Genomic DNA, 21,879 nt, shown 5'->3' with positions numbered 1-21,879 from the left:
CTGACCATCAAGGAGTTGGAGGTGGAGGAGCAAAGAGCTTGAGTAGGAAGATACTTCCAAATAGAAGGTTGGAGGTATTATGGTCCCAGGCCCCAGAAGGCCTGTGGACAATGTAGAGGGTCTTGAACTTGATCCTTGCAGCCACTGTGAGCTAATGGAGAGATTCCAGGGCTGGAGAGATACCATCCCTGGGCTTGAGGCCAAGGACAAGTATTACAGTCCTGTTCTGGATGAGTTGGGGAGGACTGAGAGTAGAGACAGGCAGATTTAAAAAGAGGCTGTAGCAGTAGTCAAGCCCAGAGAGAACCAGAGCTCTGGCGACAGAGAGCTTCTGATAGAAGGACAGGAAAGGATGAATACCTCTGAGGAGGTGCAGTTGGTAGTTTGACTTCTTGGCAGAGATGTGAGGGGAGAAGGAAAGTGTGGAGTCGAAGATGACCCCGAGTATCTTAGCCTCACAGGTGGGAGCAGGAAGAGAGCCAGGGGAGGCCGGCCAGAGAGTGGCAGGAAAGGAAGGTGCAGACGTGCCGATGAGGAGGATCTCTGTCTTACTGGCCTTCAGGCAGAGATCTTTGTCCGTAATCAACGAGTGGTGCACTGCCAGACAATCCAGGATGAGAGAAGGAGAAGAGGCAGAAGAGGTGACCCTGAAAGCGAGCTAAGTGTCGTCTGCATAGCACTGGAAGTTGGAGCAGAGAGCAGCAATGCAGTGGGCGAGAGGTGCCAGGTTTTGGTTGAACAACCAGGGAGAAAGGTTAGACCCCTGGGGAACACCACAGGTGGATACAGAGATAGAGGAGGGGAAAGACCCAAGTTGGACCTGGCAGCGTCGGTCAGAGAGGAAAGAAGTCAGGCAGGCCAGAGCCTGATCAGTGATACCCAGGTTATCACAGAGCCGGTTGAGAAGGATGGCATGGTTGGCCGTGTCAAAGGCAGAAGAGAGATCAAGTAGGATATGGGGAGATTAGCATCAAGGTACAGAGTTATCATAAATTGTGTGCACAAAAGAAACCAAAGATGCACAGTAGAGAAATATATATTTGTGCTACATCACTGACACAGTGCCTGATACAGTTTTCTACTCCGGCACTTTAAAACATGTCCATCAAAAACCATATGCAAGTAGACATTACACAATTTTTAGTTTGGGCTATTATATAAGCCAAACCTATTGCATTGAGTACAGATATGGAGAAATGGCATATCAGGAAGAACGCAAAGCTTGTAGGTATTGTTGGTTATTTGTCCACCCCTTCAATGCCTATGGCCTGCTGATCCGTATGGCCAATCCCACCAAGTTCCTGCCCCTCCCCACCCAAAACACTTCCTCATGTGAACTCTTTGTGCCCAATTTAATCAAGCCTTGCCATCAAACTTTGTCCCTCAAAGTGCCTGCCAATTTTGTTCAAAGCACTCTTCTAAGAGTGAATGGGCCTCATTACGAGTCAGGCGGAATGGGTTAACGGGGTCCGCTAATGGGTGTTGACCCATTATTCCCATTACGCCTGATTACGAGGTCCCCAGGCGCCGTTACCGGGTCCCGCGAGGGGACCAGGGAGCTAACAACGGGCCGGTCGTAATCGGCCCGCTGTTAGCTCCCTCTCCCATTCCCATTGAGCCCTATGGTGGCTCGAAAGGGAATGGGGAAGGTCCGGGCCCGGGTTCCCTGAGGGAGGAATTACCGGGCCCTCCAAACTCGGAATGGCCCAGTAATTCCCCATTCAGGGAACCCAGACCCGGTTTTGGAGGCAGCCATGCTGCCAATACCGGCATGGCTACCGCCAAACCCGTAATGAGGCCCAATGACTTAATTGTAGCTGTAAACATGCTATTGGTATAATAAAAATGTCTTACCAGACCTGCCTTCAGCCACTCGATTTATAAGCACTCTGCGTGTGTGCTTCACTGAAGTCCTGTTAAAAACAAACATTGGCAATGCCACTGAAGTCCTGTTTAAACCAGGCATTTGCAAAACTAACATGTTTGGTGTGCATACATTTTAAGCCTTTGGCAGGCACTGCTATTAGATGGTCAAGTACTTTTACAATGTTTCACCTGCTACAGACAATGGGCAGTTAATACGAGTATGGCCGTGCCTGGCAAGTGCCTTCCCCATGCCTTCACAAAAGCCCAAACTGTTGGCATTGCCAATGCTTGTTTTCAATGCCACATTTGTTGCAATGCTGCATTTTGTCAGCTATCTGTATTTCAGGGTTATGTTTTGATGTTATGCTGGTTTGCTGCAATGCTGACATTCTTTCCAGTGCTGAGCAATGCGCATTTGTTTCTCACCTTGCCTTTAATGTGTCATAGATACGGACATTACATTGCATCATGCAGTTAGTGCTCATGTACGAATATACGTATATGTTTATTCTTTTTCAGGAAAAATTGAACATCTCGGGTTGGGCTGATATGAGTTTTGTAATGTTCTCTGCATGCACAACTTTAAGGACTAGGTCTGTGACAAAAATGTCAAAAACCAGAGCAGCAAATTTGAGTTTTGCGTTCCAAAAGCATGTTTTGAGGGTCTCTGGAAAAACCAAAACAAAAACCACATTTGTTCAATGTGAAACGTCAGCAAATTTGGCATAACTGCTAGGATATGACCAGAACAGTTGCATACGAGATTCAGATTTGGTGGCATTTCCTGGATGAGGTCAAAACTATACAATATATAATCTATAATATATACACTACAAAATAGTGACCATGATGCTGGCTCTCCTTAATATATATATATATAAATATGTAAATATGGATGTGGGTGTGTGTATATATTATAGGGCGCCGTATTTGGATGATATTTTCCAGAAAAATGTTTTGTCAAAGCACCCCCCAAACTGGAAATTCTGTGATAGATGTTTTAAAGAAGTTACAAAAACAAAACAACACTGTTTTCAGCCTACTCCCATTCATTTTCCCATAGCGATAAAGTCCAATGTGTGAACAGCCGTAGCATGAAAATTTATGGAAAGATTTAGACCAAATAAGAGACAACTTGTGCACAATCGTTGACTTACTTCCTTGACTATTGTGGGGTAAATCCGTCCAGTTATTTTTCAAATATTCGTCGTAGAAGAGGGTCCCCGCTGAACTCAAATCCCTTCCATATCTCCCATGGTGCTTTGCACCAGACAGACATTACGGAAATGAAAACCGCTATTTTGCATTTTTTGATGCATGTGATTCCCACATTAATACCAGGGAAGCTGAAAACGAAAAGTGCTCAAAAAGGTATTTGGAGCAGGAAAAAGGATGCAATCGCATGAGGGAAGAGGTGGGGGGGCGAAAGAGGACACCATGTGAAGTTGGGGAATTGGGGGGTGGCCAGGGGAGCCAGTTAGACCATTTTCAGCTTATTGCAGTAATACTGGGGTACTCTCGCAAGCTTACTGCCGCAATGACACAAAAGGCCCTCAGAAAAGAAACTGGGTCACATGACCCAAAGTGTGATGGGGTAATGGGAGAGGTTAGGGAAGATAAATCAATTGAGGGGCATGAGGGACCAAGAAAAGAGGAGGGGGGCACATGGTGCCTGCCCGGACGGTTCCATGTAATAATGTTCCCTCAAAAATAACGCCAGGAAATAAATCGCTGAAAAATGGCAGTTTGTTGTAGGGACATTATTAGATGGAACATGCAGGAGACAACCCTGCAACCCCAAACCCTTTTTGTTGTTCAAGGGGAGCAGGGAGACACCCCCGCAACCCTCGCTCCCCCTGTCCCTATATATATGGTCAACTATATAATGTCATCACAACGTTTTCCCAGTTAGATTAAATACGACGACTATGTATATAGGGATATTATCATTACGTGATACCGTCAGGACGGGGTTTATCAGGGAAATACCGGGGGATTCTCGTGTGATTTCAGTGGCAGTTTTCAACAGTTTATTCTGTCATTGGGAGAATCTTCACAACACTACCCAACCGTGGAGATTGGAAAGGATTTCTAGGGAAATTACCACAGGAATAGAGACACCTGCAGGGATCACATCTAGTTGGCAGGGGGCAATGGGTCTTTGCGAAAGAATTATTGGTGTAACATGTATAGCGGCCACAGCTCCGTCAAACACCATGGCTAGTGGCCCCCTGAAGAAATATAGTATAAAAAAAACCTTGAAAAAACCTCAGTTAAGAGAGAGTGAAGAGAATGAAAAATACACAGAAACAAAAACTGTGTAATTCAGTGAAAACCCTTGGCTAAAGAGACTTTAAGGTGAAGATTTAATGGAACAAAAGTCCTGAAATTCGGCAGCCATTTCAAGCAAAGCCACCTTAACTGCTCACCCCCTGTACCATAGCATATGATCACAATGATGACATCTGGGATTGCATCACTGATGACATCACTGATGACATTGCTGAGGACATCACTGGTGACAGCACATTACATCATAAATCGCATCACTAATGACATCAGCGATGACATCACTCATTATGTATGTTCAAAAATGTTTCACGTTTTCAGTACATAGGTTATTTTATTATACTTAATAAGAAGAAGAACAGGACATAGAACAATACTCGGATTCATATATATGATATGAGTACACATGGAGCATTCATTTGTAGTACTTATTAAGTTATAAAATGTAAAATACAAATATGTAATATTAAAGGAATACCTTCAATTTAATAGTAATGAATTACAATATTCCATTACACAGAATGTACCTCATATTGGCAAATGTACATCACTTATTTTTAAGATAATATAACATGTATATACAGTAAAAACATAAAAATATGACTAGATAGAAGTAGAAACATGTTAAATCCTGTTTCTCATGAAAATACTAAATGCTTGAAATGGCTGCCAAATTTCAGGGGTATTATTGCATTAAATCTTCTGTATTCTCTGCTTTATATTTTCCCTTCCGATTATTACCAAGAAAATAACCTAACTCCAAATGTGTGATACTAAACATGGGGTGAAAGCGACATCTACTGGGAGAGGTCAATATCGTTCATCTTTTAATTGACTTTTCCTGCGCTAGGAAATCAGGTTGGGGAGTGGCAGGTTCCCTATCAATAGCACATTTTAGATCCTGCCAGGGTTGCACCCTGGGGATCTCTGGGGCAGTTCAGGCCCTGAGCAATGGCTACTAGCATAGGAATGTCTGTGGGCATTTAAGAGAACATGAAAAGGGAAGCAAAGGCACACATTGCTGGGATGTAAGGGCCTAGAATATCATCATGCAAATAAAGTACTCCAGATCCTGCTTAATTTAGGCTTAAGTGTTCATTATTTGAAATTTGTATTGTGATATCCAGGCTAGTCCACTCATAATTCAATTACTGGTGCCAGCAATTGATATCTGGTTAAGATAGAAGATGATCGACAAATATCGCAAAAATATGAGGCCTGCAAAAGTAGGCTCCTGTTGTTGCACTGGTAGAGGAAAGGCACATAGTTTCTTTAAACATGGCAATGGCAGTGGCGGCCGCTTAAATAGGGCGGGGGGGGCGCCGCCCCTACTCCCCTCCTCAGAGAGAAGAAGAAACAACTCTTTTTCTTTTTTGCTGTGCTGTGCCGGCAAAATGAAATCAATGTTTTGCAGAGTGGCAGATGAATTATTTATTTATTAATCTGCCACTCTGCAGTATGCTGGGCTGCCAGGCCTGCTCCTGCCCAACCTCTAGATCAGCGGGGTGCATCTGGATCTATGTTCATTTTCTACCATGTAGAGTGTGTGTAGCTCGTAGCTCCATGCACTCTACATATCCCATCCTCTCATTTGGGAGGCTGTCAGGGAGCTGAAGGGGTGGTCCCTCACTGTTGGTTTTCTGCGCAAACAGCGCAGTAGAGGAGACCTTCTGTAGTCCTGTGCAGGCCAAGCAGCATAGCAACAGGTTGTTTGGATTGTTTATCAGCCAATGATAATCCGTGTGGGTGGAGTCGCGTCATGGGCACACAGTGTGCCTCACATTCTTCGCGTTCTTTCCATAGTTGCTTGCTGGTGTGGTGGTGGACTTAGGAGTCGTTGTTGTTGCAGTGACCCAGGTCCAGCTGCCCAGAACCAGGCCCATCCATGGACGTGTGCTGCTGCAGGCCCAGGTAAGTGAGCGAGTCAGCGACTAAATTGTGTTTGGCTTAGTTAAGTAAACTCTTAGTCTTCCATGTCGCATTGGCGAAGAAGACTAAAACTTAACGGCGGCCGCGGGACACTTGGCCTACATCTCTCACTATGTGAGATGCAGCACAGTACTGTAATGCAAAAAGACATGCACCAATGCAGTACTAAAAGCAGATAGTGCACATCCCATTAGCCTTAAAAACAGTATCCCATATGGTTAATTATCAAGGCTCAAGCGAAATTCACGGGTTAGAGCAGATATCAGGTGTCACGTGCTGGTGGTGGGACTGAAGGAGTACAGAAACAGCCCCGAAGTGCGAGGGTTGCCAGTAGGCAGTGCAGGTAAGCGACTGGCGGGAGGGGGGGCCTGGGCCCGAGATCAGAGGGTGGCCAGGTAGCCAGAGCAGTCTTAATATCAGCCAGGAAGTCAGCAGGGGAGAGGAGTAGAGAAAGCAGAAACAAAGAGAAGGGTTTTGAGGTGCCTCCGGGAGGCAGGGAGGTTGTTCCAGAGGATCTATGTGATCCGACCGCAGCTGATTTTTCCGCGGCCGAAAAGTTTGCATGTGAAATGTACGAACCACAAAAGGTTTGTACATTTCCCATGCGAACACATGTACAAAACCCCTACATACCCTCACCCCCACCTACACCCACGACACTCCCACAACATACCCACACCCCACTTACCTGTCATTGCGTCGTGCTGTGTCCCTGCAGCGTCAGTTCCCTTTCACTTCCAAGATCCCCCGCTTACTATACTCTAAAGTACAGTGAGCGGGATGCTGTGTGGGACAACCCGCAGCCCCCGTATTTTTTTTCTTTCGGGTGTGCTGCGGGGGTGTCCCCCACAACACCCCATTCACTATACCACACAGTATAGTGAGCGGGGTGTTGCAGGGAACACCCCCACAGCCCCCGCAGTTTTTTTTTTATATACCTACCTGCAATGCTACCTCCAAAGGTTCAAACTTTTGGTGTTCGAACCTTTGGTGGTAGCATTTTTCCAGCTGTTTTGTATGGTCGGACCTTTTGTTTTTGGTCCGATCGTACAATTCCATTCCAGAGGGAGGACCCAGCCAAAGAAAGAGATCTACCACCAACTCGTAGCTTGGAGAAGCGACTGACCCTGAGACAGTTGGAGGCGGACGAGCGAAGAGCTCGAGAAGGAAGATATTTAGGAAGAGAGAGTTGAAGGTATTGAGGCCCCAGACCCCAGAAGGCCTTGAGGACAATGTAGAGGGTTTTGAACTTAATCCTCGCAACCATTGGGAGCCAGTGCAGAGATTTCTGTCCTGCAGAGATATGATTTCTGGGCTTGAGGACAAGGACAAGTCTTGCAGTCCTGTTCTGGATGAGTTGGAGAGGGCGGAGAGTAGAAGCAGGCATATTTAGAAAGAGGCTGTTGCAATAGTCCAGCCTAGAGAGAACCAGAGTTCTGGAGACAGTGAGCTTCTGGGGGAAGTAGAGGAAAGGAAGAATACCTCTGGGGAGGTACAGCTGGTAGTGTGACATCTTAGAGACATCAGAGATGCGAGGAGAGAAGGAGAGTGTGGAGTCGAAGATGACCCCCAAGGTTATTAGCCTCACAGGTGGGAGAAGGAAGAGGGCCAAGAGAGGCCAGCCAGAGAGCGATAGGAAAGTAGGGAGTAGTTGTGCCGATGAGGAGAATCTCAGTCTTACTGGCATTAAGGCAGAGCTCATTGGCGGCACATCAGTGCTGGGTAGCGGACAGACAGTCGGATATGAGAGAAGAAGAAGAGGTTGCGGAAAGGAGCCTGAAAATGTGCTGAGTGTCGTCCAAAGAGCTCTAAAAGTTGGGGCAGAGAGTGGCAATGCAGTGGGCAAGAAGTGCCAGGTATTGGTTGACCAGCCAGGGAGAGAGGTTAGACCCCTGGGGAACACAAAAGGTAGAGATAGAGATATAGGAGAGGAAAAACCCAAGTTGGACCTGGGAGGGTCGATCGGAGAGGAAAGAGTTCAGCTAAGCTAGGGCCTGATCGGTAATAGCCAGGCTATCACAAAGACGGTTGAGAAGGATGACATGGTTGACCGTGTCAAAGGCAGAAGAGAGATCAAGTAAGATGAGAACACAAGGGGTATTGGAGTCAAGGTTTGAGAGCAGGTGTTCACGGATGTTCAGGAGAGCAGTTTCCATGCTTCTGGCAGCTCTGAAGCCAGACTGATGGTCATGGAGACAACCAACAAATTCAGGGTGAAGATTCAGCTGGGAGATGGCCAGCATTTCCAGGAGTTTGCCCAGGAAAGGAGTGATGGAGATTGGGTGGTAGTTGGCAGGGCAGAACGGGTCGGCTGAGGGTTTCGTAAGAAGAGGGGCACAAGGGAGAATGACCAACCTTGTAAAAAAGGAAGTGTTTATGTTCACATAGAAATCCTTATTGCATTATATCTACATCAACACAGTGTTGCAACATATTTGTCATCAGACTACCCTCCAATTGTCTTCTAATTTCAAATAGAATTCAAACCCATTTGTTTTGTAGGTAACAAGATTCACATTTCTGTAATTAAATCAAACTACATCAATACTCTAATCATGGCGCTTCAAACACATGCCCAACAAATAAAGCTCTGTCCAACCCAACGTGGGGTATAAATCATCATTCCATTGACAAAAGCACAAGGGCTCTGTCCAGCCTTATCCTTCTGCTTAAGGAAAATCAAAATTAAAAAACACTGCTCAATTAATGTATGAAGCCATTCAAAACCTACTTGATGGTTTCCAAACCAAATCAAAAGTTTAAATCAATAAATCAATCAATAAAGCAATTATTGTATTTCAATATATATCATCATAATATACAATGCAAAGCTCAAAATCACTGCATCCATCAAAAAAGACATTATTCAGTCACATGGTCAATTTAGTCATATGACCTAGAATGAGACAGGGCCAAACACCTTTAAGAGAAGTCACAATCCACAACATGGGTGCAAGAGGCCTGCCACTGCCTCTGTCTATCTCACTCTAAGTATATAAACATGCCCTGCCCCCAAGCCAGCTACACACTGATCCACCCAATCCACCCCTTCTGTTCAGGGTCAATGCTTGTCAGGACTAGATGCTTCAAAGGAGCAGCACAGAGCTCACAAGGCAAGCCCAGGCCCATGGGCACTTGGCAGGATGACTCCACATGGCTTACAGGAAGCAATAGGCAAACCTACTTTCCATTGTGAGGGCTGCGCAGAGATTCACTGAGTTCACGTCACACTGAAATACAATTTAATATGGTATATTTCTATACATTTAGTTTTTCAACACAAGTTCCAATGTAAATTTAATTGTGCATTTTTATTAGACTGCCACTTGCTTTTGTGAGGGGTTAACGTTGTGTGCCCTATTGGAGGAGCGCAAATATTCAAAGGTAGTATTATGGGATAATGAATATGTGTAGTGTATCTATTACCCCTCTTCATCAATGCTCACTCTGTTTTATTTTGTATACCATCCCCCTTTCACTCAGGCAGAGATTTGAAACTAAGGAGGCGCTAAGGAATTGGGTGATGCTCTATCCGGCAGAGGTAGCAGAGGTCCTTCGTCTGCATTGTCCTGCATAAGATGTATGCAACTCCTTCACAATGAATGCACTAAAACAAGACTAAGAGCACATAGATATTTAAGGGGTGGAGGGAAAAGGGAATCTTTGAGATTCAACTGAAATTAATTTAGAAGGGTGGATTTTGGAGTTGGGGTCCCTTTAAAGGGGTTCGGACAAACAGTAATTAGAATATTATTGTTACCAGAAATGCGAATATTGCTCCCAAACAATAACCCACCTCCACTTACTAATTATCCACGACAACCATGATGAGTATAATGAAAGATCCATGTCCATGGATCATGCGGAAAACCATGCTCAAATCATAACAAATGCGATTAAGGTTGGACAAATATAACACTGGACAACTATGGCAAGTATAACACTGGATATCTATGGCAAGTATAAAACTGAACAGCTATGGCAAGTATAACATTGGACAACTATGGTTGTCTTTCTTTATAAGCACCTGTTACATAGACAGACCACGAACAAAAATGGCAAGTACAAAATTCAGAACTGGAACAGGAATGTATTTATTTATTTATTTAACATTTGTATAGCGTGCATAACCCATAGGCATCTAGGAGCTTTTTCTTAAGAATTCGGTTACATAGGTTACTTGAATTAGCAGGTTACAGAGATTGCGTAGAAAGGTTGCAGAAGATGTCAGGTTGAGGGGTTTCAGCATTGTAGATAACAGATTACAATAGTGTTATTTCATTAATGTCATTGATAAAACATACATTAGGTCACAACAGTATCAGAGTGAAGATTACAGTGCTTTCTTACTGGCAGCATTAGCTTAGTTACCGGTCACCTGGGGGGTGGTTCGTTTACATTAGTTACAGGCAATAATATGAGCATGTGGCTGAGTAGAGGAATTCAGAGTATGGAGATAAGGAAACATTGATGCCCACTATTGGCAGTCGGCGAGGTCATTGATCTTATGTCAGTTGAGATCTTGGGTAAATAGACAAGGTTTAAGGTTTTTCGGAAGGACCAAAGGGAAGGGTCTGATCTCAAGGCTATGGGCATAGTGTTCCACAATTTAGCAGCAAACAACGGGAAGATGGAGCCACCTGCTTTCTGTTGTCAGAATCTAGGGATATCGATGAGGCCCGCATAGGTAGATTGGGTGGGTCTATTAGATTACGTTTTTTCAAAATTTGACTAATCAGGTAGGTCGGGGCGCTACTGGAGAGGCATTTATGTGCTAGTTAGAGGGTCTTGAATTTGATCCGATCGCGTACCGTTAGCCAGTGGATGTTGCGCCTAATTGAGGAGATGTAAACATGTTTGGGTATGTTGAGTGCTGCTCTAATGCCGTTTTTTGCACCACTTGTAATTTGCTGATATTTCTGTCATTGTAACCTGCAAAGAGGGAGTTACAGTAGTCGACCCTTGATAAGACAAGTGTTCTGGCCAGGGTGATGCATTTGTCAGCAGATAGGAAGGGTCTGCTAGCTCTGATCAAAGGTATAGGCTGCTGAAAAGACTATGGCGTTGACTTGCCTTGTAAGGGTGAGTGAGGAGTCAATGTAGACACCTAATGTTTTTACTTCCTTGGCTACAGTTATAATGTTGCAGTCAATGTTGAAGGATTTGTATTGTTGAGGTAGCTTATTCAGTTTAGATTGGCTGCCAATGATGAGTAATTCAGTTTTCTCATCATTGAGACATAGTTTGTTTTGCACCATCCAAGCTTCTATGGTGAGGTAGATTTTGTTTAATAGGTTGGAATTGGTGTCATATGATCCGGTGATGGGTAAGAGTATTTGTGTGTCATCTGCATAATTCATGTACGTCACACCCAATTTGTCTAGGCGGTCAAAGGGGGGCTTGGTAAACACATTGGCCCTCATTACGACCCTGGCGGAAAGGGTTTTACGCCAGCGTAATGCATGGCGTACCTTTCCGCCTTACTACGAGTTCGCGTAGCGCCATGGTGGTTTTTTCGCCTGGTTTTTCCGGGCGGAAAAATCCATGGCGCTACGGGACCTGTTTTAATTACGCCACCGTAATTTACGGTGGCGTAATTAACGCCTTCCCCACTCCCATTATACCCTATGGGGCAAAAATGGGAATGGGGAAGGGTAAATGGGGATTGGGGACTTACCGCTCCGCCAAGGTCGGAATGGGGTGGTAAGTCCGCCAACCCCCATGGCGGAGTTGGCAGCTCTGCGCCATGGACCATGGTGCAATTTGCACCATGGTCCTCCGCCAGGGTCGTAATGAGGGCCATTGTACAGAGTTGGCGAGACATAAGAGCCCTGGGACACTCCACAGGAGACAGAGGTTGGTTCAGCTGCAGCTGAGGAGAAGACTCTAGTTGTGCTGTTGGAGAGGAAAGATTCAATCCATTCTATGGCATTAGGAGAGAATTGCACTGCTGATGTGAGATGTTGGCATAAAATCTTGTGATTGTCTAGATTGAACACTGCCGATAGGTCGAGTAGGAGGTGGATGGCTAGGTTCCCTTCATCTATGATTTCGTCCATTTTGGATTTTTAAGACTAGAAGTGCTGTTTCCATTCCATGGCCGGGGCGGAAGCCTGACTGTCGAAGGCCTAGGAGGTTGTTGACTTCTACAAATTATTGTATCTGTAGGTAGGCTACTCTGTCGAGTATTTTCAAGAGAAATGGGACCATGGCCATGGGCAAATAATTAGTGGGAACATTAGGATCCAGGGTGGGTTTTTTAAGCAAAGGGAGAACCCAGGCTTTTTTCAGGTTATCAGGCACTTTGCTGGAGGCACACAAGTTATTGATCAAGGTAGTGATGAAAGGCGTGAGCTCGTTGACGCAGTCTTTGATAAGGGTGGCAGGGCAAATGTCTCCCTGACATCTTGAGGGCTTCAAGCCTTTGATGATTTAAATGGTTTCTGTGATGGTTACAGATTTGAATTTAAATTTGTGGGCAAGTGTCTGTGATACTGTGAGAGCATTGGTAGGCAAGGTTTCTCGAATGAATTTTGTTTTCTTGGCTTTAATTTTGTTTTGAAGAAGGTTGATTTTATCGGAGAGGGCATTTTGGATGTTGGTGCACCACAGCTGATCCTTAGTACAGAGATCAGGTCTAGGGGCAGGCGATTCTAGTTCCCGAAGTATGGCAAAATGTTCCTTAGAGCTCAATTGGACATGTTTAATTCTTTGATTGTATGAGTTGCTCTTTGCTATGATAGTTGCTTCCTTCTATTCAGTAGCTATGGTATTGTGAAGAGCATTATTTGTATTTGAGGGCGTTCTTTTCCAGATGCACTCGGCCATTCTTTTTGCAGAGCACAAGGTTTTGAGGTTTGCAGAGAACCAGGAGTTGGCATGAGCTATAGGTTTCGTTTTCCGGGTGCTTAAGGGCGCAACCTTGTTGATGGCAGCTAGGGCAGTTTGGTTATAGATGGACACCATGGAGGTAGGGTTGGGGTTAGTAAGTGGAAGGCTAGTTATTGGTAGTAGCAGGGGGAGCATATTGTCATGGTTGATGTTCTTAAGGCTTCTTGAAGGCATTGTTAAGGTAGATTGGGTCAGTTTATCAGGCTTGGTTATTACGGTGGTGGAGAAGAGAATTACATTGTGGTCAGACCATGGGCAGGGGGTGTTGGCTAATATTTTCATGATGCAGTTGATGTCTGCAAGCCAGTCCAGAATAGATCCTTTTTCTTGTGTTGGGAAGGCAATAGATGAGTGAAGCCTTGAGCTTTGATTGTATTGGCGAGATGGCACGCTTGGGTGTCTGTTGGGTCATTCAGGCCTAGGTTAAAGTCTCCCAGAATTATGATTTTGGAAGAAGGTTTAGTGTTGGTAGCAAGGAAGGAGGCGATGTCATCTTCGAATGAGGACAGTGGGCCTGGATGTCTGTAGACAATGTGGAGGGTGAGGGTGCAAGTGGGAGAAAGTGAGATTGTCAGTGAAATCATTACTCCAGATGGGAGTATGTAGTTCGTGGATTCTCTTAGACTGGTGTTGTTTTTTGCAATAAGCGCCACTCTACCCCCTTTGGTGGTGGTTCTATCTTTCCTGAAAATAGTATACCCTTCAGGGATGGTCATGGCAAGGACTGGCCCGGTGCTGGGTGTAGCCACGTTTCCCTTATTGCGAGGATATCTAGGTCATTGGTCTTGATGAGGTCTGCAATGTCCAGGGCATCAGCAGGGAGGGATTTGGCATTGATGAAAGCTCCCTTGATGTGTACAGAGGTGTCTGTAGAGGCCGTGTCCTCAGTATTAATTTTCAGTAGTTTCAGTTTTTGGGGTTTCTCTTTGTAGAATGAGGGCTGATTCAGACAGGCTTTGACGTACCTGGGAGCGCTACTGCGCTTAGGAATGTGTTGATGGTTATGGGCAAAGCATGTTTTGTCTCCATGGGTGGGTGACTCATTTCTTTGGGAAGCTGGTGAAATAGGTGCAGAGCCAATTTTGGTGGAGGGGTGAGTACGGAGGCTAGGTGCTTATTTCTTTGATTAGTGGGTCAAGGGGTTGATCGGGGAGGGGTGTGGGGTTTGTTCCTAGTCTCTTGGTTGTGTAGTGTGTTCCCGTCAGTGGTACACCGAGATGTGAAAGGGAGTACCTTAGGTAGGAAGTAGGTTGGTGGGATATTGTGTGGGTTGGGGTGTGTATGTGCCATTTGCACTCTCTGTGCGCATGTGGATGAGTTTGTTATACTGCTTAAGGCAGTTTGGGACTCAGAAAGGAAACGGAATAGGGGTCAAGGGTAGTTCCATGCTGTGCTAGTAGTTTAGACAAATAATGTGCGCAAAGTCGGTCCTAAGCCTTGGACTGTGCCAATCTGGTATAGGTCGTGGATCTAAAGGCACTTATTCACATAAAGGAGCGTGCAGTAAGTTTTGAGAGCATGTAGTAGGGCATGCATGCAATGCATGCGTATAATTGGATTTGGGTGCTGGCATAAATAGATCTGAAACTGGATCAGGGCCTATGATCACTCTACTTTCTTCAGCCAGTGAAGTGCGCATGTGATTGCCAGTCTCAGTCTAAGGTATGTAGCAAAATAATGAGTACAAGTGTGAGAATGAGCTTGAGGTGGGGCAGACTGGGTGCAGCGCTTCTAGAACCTGCGATTGGCCCATGCCCTGAACTAATGGATCATGTGCATATACATATACATTTGTGCAAAGATAAGCATTTGAGCCAGAGGTCCATGTTATGCTATAGTGATATGATGCATGACATGTTATGATTGGCTCGTAGTGCAAGAGCAGTAGGCAGTTAGAGATTAATGATAGGCTGGGCAAATGAGATTGAGCCCTAGCTTGCACTGCGAGTGTAAGAAATGTACCAATCGGTTACGGTGCAGCTGGGATGGTGAAAGGTTGCCGACAATGCTATTCAGGCGGCAGCCATCTTTGCAAATGTTGCTGTGTCTAGTGCAAATGGGCTTCTTGAAAATCAAATTGAAATGCAGCAAGTGGCGGCAAGGCGGGTGGAAAGGCTACTATGCCATAATGCACACTTTCTTACTGGCAGATTCCAAGGCATTCATTTTGCGTTATGCGTTGAGAGCACCCGTTTTCTGGAAAGGCAGGCCTGGATGTGGTAATATCCAACTGGCTTACCTTGAAGATAGTAGGTATGCACGCTGCTCCTGCAGCGCGCAACGGCGACCCATAGGCTCCTGCTCCTGGAGATCGGATGCTGGTGGGGGTACCACAGGCTCGGACAGGATGCTTGGTATGTGGGCCTTTGGTAGGAAGGCCGGCTGACACCTACCGGCATCCCTGATTGGTAGATGTAGGCTAAACCAGCCAATAGGTTACAGTGCAGCTGGGATTGTGAAAGTCTGCCGATGACGGTATTCAGGGGGCGGCCATCTTTGCAAATGTTGCGGTGTCCAGGGCAAATGGGCTTCTTGCAAATCAAATAAAAATGCAGCAAGTGGCGGCACGGCAGGTGGAAAGGCTACTATGCCATAACGCACACTTTCTTACTTGGCAGTTTCCAAGGGATTCATTTCGCATTACGTGTTGAGAGCATGCAGTTTCTGGAAAGGCAGGGCTGAATGTGGTAATAGCCAACTGGCTTACCTTGAAGATAGGAGGTATGCACGCTGCTCCTGCAGCGCGCAACGGCAACCCAGGTGACCTAGCTTCCGGAGATCGAATGCTAGCTGGGGTTCCACAGGCTCGGACAGGAGCCTTGGTATGCAGGCCTTGGGTAGGAGGGCCGGCTGATGCCTACCGGTGTCCCTGATTTGTAGATGTTGGGAAAACCAGCCAATCGGTTACAGTGTAGCTGGGATGGAGAAAGGCTGTCGATGACGATGTTCAGACAGCAGCCATCTTTGCAACAGTTGTGGTATCCAGTGCAAATGGGCTTCTTGTAAATCAAATTAAAATGCAGCAAGTGGCGGCATGGCAGGTGGAAAGGCTACTGTGCCATAATGCGCACGTTCTTACTTGGCAGATTCCAAGGCATTAATTTTGCATTACGTATTGAGAGCACGCAGTTTCTGGATGGCAGGGCTGAATGTGGTAACAGCCAACTGGTTTACCTTGAGGTTAGTAGGTATTTACGCTTCTCTGGCAGTGTGCAATGGTGACCCAGGGTCTGCTGCTCCTGGAGATCGAATGCTGGCCGCGAATGATCATGGAATCAGGAATGATCATGTTTATACTTAAGATAAGATCATACTGATGTGAGCACAACAACAAGTTCCTCTTAGGGTACTTGTTTTAATTAACATAGAGAAAACCTAACACAACAAGCATTGGTAATGCCAACAGTTTCGAATTTGAATCGGCAATGGCACTTCGGGTGTGAGTACCTGGGCATCCAATAGCAGTGCCTGGCAAATACCTAATACTTATACAAAAGACAAAACTGCTGGCTTTGCCAATGGTTGTTTTTACCAGGACTTCAGTGAAGGACACACATAGTACTTTTAAAGCGAGTTGTTGAGCAGCAACCTGTTTAAGAAATTTTTATTACACCAATAGAGCATTTACAACTCCAATTAATTCATTAACCCTCAGAAAATTGCTTTGAAAAAACACTGGCAGGCACTTTGAGTGCAAAGTTTGATGGTAAGGTTTAATTGAAGCAAGCTCAAAGAGTTCCCTCTTATGCCGAAACCTTGCCCGTCAATCCCACAGCTTGAGTCTTTCACTTTGGAATTTTTTAAACAATTCCTTATAATCCGCTGATAAGTGCCGCTAAGGTGTGGCTCTAGACACACTGCGACAAAACCAACAGTTTTATTGAAATAAACCAGCATCTTTTCAGTTCTTGTGCACAAGTTCCAGCACACAGTCCCACTTGCAACCATCACACTCTGGCACACGAGGCAGAAAACCAGTCAGGCCGAGCGCTGTACAAATACCCTAGGGGTAACATAACATGATTGTTTAAACCACCTGCTATGCCCAATGCTACAGCATCGAAGCACCCTTAGGCGGCCTCCTGTTAAAACAACCAGCATAGCGCTATGTGCTCACAAACAACAACGCCACAGTCTTGAATCCGGTTCAGTTGAAGCAGCCCTCCTTCTTTGCCAGATCGCTAAACAGAAAGTAAGATAGCTTGGTGGGTTTCGGTATGACCTGCAGAGATTAAACCCGATTTGGTGCGCTTTCTATTGAGCTGGCCCCCTAGATGTTTGACATTTCGTAGCAGTACAAGGGACACACGTTATTACCAGCACTCAATGTACTAATGGCAATGACCTCTGAAAAGGATGAAATGTGGGGTCATTTCTGCCAGGTTCTCTATAACCAGAGATTTGCAACGTTTATTAAACCCCTTAATGCTCTGAATGATTATACACAAAACAGAACAATCTATGCTCACATTTCAGAGCTACCACAGCCTACTCACCTAGCATACCGCAAATCTCTCAAAACTGATCTTTTCATTTAGCTCACCCCTGTACTTACTGCCCACTCCCTCCTCCATCCCAGGGAAGGTCTCCCTCCTTCTCTGGCATTCTGTTTTACGGGATCCTCTGAGCCTGTATCCTTGCCCATTTTTTCCGTGTTTCTGGCAATGTAACATTCACCTGTCTGGCATTAGGTTCAATGTAACCAAGAACCACAGACAGGCTCTCATGTTGATTTTGCCATATAACTAAGTAAGCACCGCTGCAACAGCGCCACAATGCCCCAGGGCTGCTTTGTGCACTTTAGAAATGTAAAAAAAAATAAAATAAATCACTGTGAGCACAATTAAATGGATACCATTGTGTTGTGATAACACGAGTTGTTCCAATCACTTCGAAACTCTCAGCCTTCAGCAGACAACACTTTATAAACAGCACCCGTATTATCAATATACATGGTTTGTCCAGTGCTTGTAACACTGAATTTGAGGAAACCTGCTGGGACATGAGTCTTATCTGTCACCAACGACGCTGCCTATTATTTTGGGGAAAAACCCTTGATCCGCAAACCTTCCTTGGTGGCTCATATGTATTCAGGCTTGCCAAGGGGCCACATTACATCGGGCTCCTGGCTTTCTAGCCAACTCTAAGGGCCTCATTACACGGATGGCGGTAAGGATTTACCGGTACCGGTAAAATACCGGTAAATCCTTACCGCCTTACTACGAGGTCCCTTTGCGGGTTGGGGGATTTAACGCCTGCTTTTTGCAGGCGTTAAAAAACAACCCGCAAAGGGACCCAGGGAGCTAATTACGGTACCGCAACTTGCGGCACCGTAATTAGCGCCTTCCCCATTCCCATTGAGCCCTATGGGCCAAAAATGGGAATGGGGAAGGGCAATGGTGGAAGGGGGAATTACCGCCCCGCCAACCTTGGAATGGGGCGGTAATTCCCCTTTCCGCTAAGGCGGTGCCGGTATTTTACCGGCATGAACCATGGCACTAATAGCGCCATGGTTCTCCGCCATCTGTGTAATGAGGCCCTAAGAGTCCAGCAAGAGTGGGCTTGGAAGTGCCTGCAAGGAAAGTGCCATTCCTGTGCACCCTGAAGTGCTGAGAGGGCTGAGGTGGATGCAAGAGGACCATGAAATTAGCTCATAAAAGCTATTATTAGTAGTTTCACAGCTCTGCTTGTGGCCAGGCAGTGCCATTATGACAGTGCCTGAAAATTCCTGATCCCATAGTTTTACAAAAGACAAGACTGGTGTCCAGGACAATGGTTTTGTTTTACATAGCGGTTCGCCTGGGGTTATAAAGTTAGATGATGCACAAAATGAAATCTGACATGCATCAAAGATGTGCACTGTCAAATGCCCTTATAAAGCCCCGTGTGCAATTACACACATCAAGGCCACCTTTGCGAGTTTGGGGCAGGGACAGGAGCATGGGCAGAAGTCTGCTGTATGACCGTTTCCCATTCTTGTTAGCTGATGATACTGCTACCATCCTGTCTCTTTATAGGGGATAATCTTTGCAAAACTTTGCATTTTTGCAGGACAGGCCCTTTAATTTCCCATGATGCAGGATTATGCTCCCAGCACCTACATAGATGTTGGGTGCCAATTCAAATAATCTCAGTTGAACTAAAGAATGCATGCAACAGCACAACACCGGTAATGCATTAGCCTGGGGGACGCATCTTCTGTAGAGGGGCGGAGCTGCCAGTGGGTTGAAATAAGACTGAACAGACACTTGACTCCTCAAACGAAAAATAATGTGGTGGGCGGTGGTGGCAGAGCGGGGGGGGGGGGGTGATGATGGAGGGGAATGGGGTTATAGAAGGGCTCCCAAAAAGTGATGAAAGTTACCAGTTTATAACTTCACATTTGTTGTTACGCTGTATGCTCTGGAAATTACTATGCAGTGCATTTGGGGTTGTGTCTGTTATGTACCATTTTGACACTGTCAACACTGTCTTATACCATGCTAATTCTATGATTTACAAAATAGTACGTTGCATTATTTACTTCAAAAGGTCCGGTGGCCTAGTGCGTTCTTTGACGCCTGGAGTCAACTTGGACTCCTGGTTCAGCTTTCTCAGTGAATGTGGTGGTCTCCCCACCTGTAAGTGCGAGTGACTGATCACTGGCATGGAATCTATGCCGACTGCCTGCCACCTTAACGCCCAATATGAAACTCACGTTGTGCCACTTGAGGCTGAGTTTTAGAATAAATACCTCTGGCATTTGGGCAGTCTTTCCGGGAGAGCAAGGCCTGAGCTGCACTAGGCGGTGCGGTATTTCAGGGTGTTTTCTCAATGCTGATACGTGGGCGTGCCCTGTTCTGTTTTCGCTCCTTGTAGAACATGTCAAAAACGGAATACAGCACATCTGCCACGATTGCCGAATGTGTACCATATAGAATTTTGAAGAGCGCCAGCCCACCTATATGCGTGGTGCCCAGCAATGAAGCTGCGAGCGCATGGGAAAGCAGCAAGTGTGTGTAAAGCCACTGCTCGCTTCTCTGCCCGCCCACAACAACACTCACTTCAGAATGTCAAATGCATTAATATTAAAATGAAACCGCGTCACGACATCTGGTCTCGAAAAAACGATGAAACGATGGAAGAAAGCCTGACAATGACATACGACCTATGAGCAATCTGCATGGCGCATAGACGGCGGGGAACCCCGAGCACGTGACACTGAATGACATCTGTCGGCTTCCTATCTGTCCCGAACGCAGCCTATTCCCCAGCCTCCATTTCACTCTGTTGACACTTCAACAGGCTGTATACAAAACTAGCAACTCCTGTATTATTGTGAAATCCTCTTGAAAGTAAATCCCATTTCTTTTCAGCTTTCTTTTACTGGCCTCGCCCTAATATAGCCATCATTTCATAGCAAATCAAAACAAGTTCCCAAATTGCCAATTACTTTAGCTATTTAAAAAAAGATTATGCTCACATGATTCAATGTATCATTTTATTTGACAGATGCATGGTATCTTTCTCATTCAATTATGGCCACTAGTTTTGGCTTGTTGCCAGAGCGCTTCCTTCGAGACAGTCATACAAGATGGCTGTCTCCATGGAAGAGTGAGAGAGCTCAAAGAGCTCTGAGATGGGCAGGAATGGGTGGCATTAGCCATAGGGATTCGAATGGCTACAGGCAGGGAATGGGAGAGATTCAATAACCTAACAACTGTGTATCCCTCCTCAAATGTCATCTCCATTAGAAAAGCATTACAGACCCTCATTCAAAGCCCATATTTAAAGCTCTTATTTTAATGACAATAGTTTTGGCTTAAAGGTAGCGCATCCACCTAATAGCCCAAACTAAAAATTGCCTTCGACCTAATATCCAAGTGCACTTTTCTTTAACACTCCAACATTAATGTGTCCAAAAAGTCTGGACTACTTAAACATTTATTACACACTTATTAGTTTTGTCAAAATGTTTAAAGCAAAAGTCAAATGCCCATTTAAAATGCCCAACGGTGTATTAAATCCCAAACATTCAACAAGAAGTGGGAAAAACATTTTTTTACATTTCTTTAAAAAATATAGTCATACAGTGATGAAGAGTGTTCAACGTTTTACCTCAGTTTGAGATTCCAAAAGTCAAGCCTCCACACGTTTCGAGTCAGGAAGACGCTTCTTCAGGAGGAGACCCCAAATCTTCTCTCTGAAATAATAATTATTCAAAACAAAATTGACACTCCTAAGTCTATGTTTTGAAGCTCTTCCATAAAGGTCCCAATTTCTACTCACTGATGTTGTAATCTAGAGACTATTGATGATATATCTTTAGAACAAAAACCCTAAGTATAACCAGAGAAGAAATATTTATGAGAATTACAAAATTAATCATATCTTGTTTTAGTTATATAGAACTGTAAGGAACTCACCTATTGTACAATCTTAGATCCGTCACTCCATTTAATAAATATACAATATATCCACTGCCTGCAATAAAAGTAGAGCGACCAAATAAGTCACTAAAGATCCATCATGCTCATTACGTTAATTTTAATCAAATTTTTCCTTTTAAAATATCTACATCTTACATAATATGGATGAAAAAGGTGACCACAATAGAGCTAGTTAAAAATCGACGCAAATCTGGTAAAGGATACTACAGCATGTAGATGTAAACACAGACCATATACAAATAAAATATCTCCCTAGGTTAACATTAGTGAGCTATAAAATACTTAGCAGCTGTCATACCTTGAGAAATATTAGTGTGCAGCATCCTGTCATGGCGTGGCTACAGGAAAACCATGTCCAAGGGTCAGCACCATTTTATGTAACAGCTTTCAGTACTTAAAAGTCCCCATAATCCAGTTGTTTGTAGTTCCACATTCGTTTTTGTTATAGTTTCATTTATGTGTACAATGGTTATAA

Source organism: Ambystoma mexicanum, chromosome 1p (genome assembly GCF_040938575.1).
Source record: "Ambystoma mexicanum isolate Mex_15411 chromosome 1p, UKY_AmexF1_1, whole genome shotgun sequence".
NCBI classification, from domain to species: domain Eukaryota; kingdom Metazoa; phylum Chordata; class Amphibia; order Caudata; family Ambystomatidae; genus Ambystoma; species Ambystoma mexicanum.
Note: the sequence above shows the minus strand (reverse complement) of the source record.